Source organism: Tiliqua scincoides, chromosome 1 (genome assembly GCF_035046505.1).
Source record: "Tiliqua scincoides isolate rTilSci1 chromosome 1, rTilSci1.hap2, whole genome shotgun sequence".
NCBI lineage: Eukaryota > Metazoa > Chordata > Lepidosauria > Squamata > Scincidae > Tiliqua > Tiliqua scincoides.
The window spans coordinates 7,531,267-7,532,533 of record NC_089821.1 but is presented as its reverse complement, the minus strand read 5'-3'; the positions used below and the strand labels follow the sequence as shown (position 1 = coordinate 7,532,533).

At 45.8% G+C, this 1,267-nt stretch overlaps 1 pseudogene; it reads right to left on the bottom strand.

Annotated features, from left to right (window-relative positions):
- Positions 1-548: 548 nt before the first annotated feature.
- On the bottom strand, positions 549-671 carry LOC136637437 (5S ribosomal RNA; annotated as a pseudogene).
- Positions 672-1,267: the final 596 nt, after the last annotated feature.

Below are 1,267 nucleotides of genomic sequence, written 5' to 3'. Positions count from 1 at the left end.
AGTAATTTTCCAATAAGCAATCAAGGAACAGTTCACTTCTTTATGTTCTCTTCTCCAGGAGCATCTCCTTGTCTCAGTAAATTTTCAGTTTTCAAGGCAAATCTTTGTACCAGTCATGTTTCTTTCACTTTCTCCATGACAAATCCTTGTGGCCATCTGCAGTACACAGAAGCTTCCCCCCTTAGATTTGCTGACGTATATGAAGAAGAAGGGCGGAAAGAAAAGAATATCTGCTGTGGTTACATAAAATTCATAACAATGCAAAACTGCTGAAGGCTTAATACAGCCTAAAATTAAATGGGATTTAGTACAGAACACACATCCCATAAGAAAACAGATAAGGATATTGTCAATACTCATGGTTGGCAACATTCAGTCTCGAAAGACTATGGTATAAGCCTACAGCACCCAGTATTCCCAGGCGGTCTCCCATCCAAGTACTGACCAGGCCTGACTCTGCTTAGCTTCCGAGATCAGACAAGATCGGGAGATAGTGTTCAGTATAGGGAGATGGTTGGCAACCTTCAGTCTCGAAAGACTATGGTATAAGCCTACAGCACCCAGTGTTCCCAGGCGGTCTCCCATCCAAGTACTAACCAGGCCTGACTCTGCTTAGCTTCCGAGATCAGACAAGATCGGGAGATAGTGTTCAGTATAGGGAGACGGTTGGCAACCTTCAGTCTCGAAAGACTATGGTATAAGCCTACAGCACCCAGTATTCCCAGGCGGTCTCCCATCCAAGTACTGACCAGGCCTGGCCCTACTTAGCTTCCGAGATCAGATGAGATCAGGCATGTGCAGGATAACAGTGGTGCATCAGAAAGAAACTATTGACTGCCCAAGGTCTTGAGGTGAGTCTTACACGATGGTGGGGAAGTCTCTTCTGTATCCCGTATCACGCAGGTAACATCTGTTCGGAGGACCCATGTGAAATGTATGGATGGGTGTTCCCCTGCCAGCATCTGCCTCTATCTAGTTAAGCAGATTAATTTAAATCTTTCCATAAGAACTGGTCGAAGAAGCATCACAACTTTGAATGTTAGATGTATTATTCTCAAGAGCCCAATCTTATGCTGTCTACTCAAAAGTAAGTCCCATTATAGTCAATGGGGCTTACTCTCAGATAAGCGTGAATAGGATTGCAGCTCAAGTCCCACTGACATGATCCCAGACCACCAGTGGCGGCATGTTTGGGGGGGGTGGAAGCACTCCCCTAGCCATGCTACCCCCCTACCTGTCACATCTGCTGCTTCCCTATTCAGAGGCC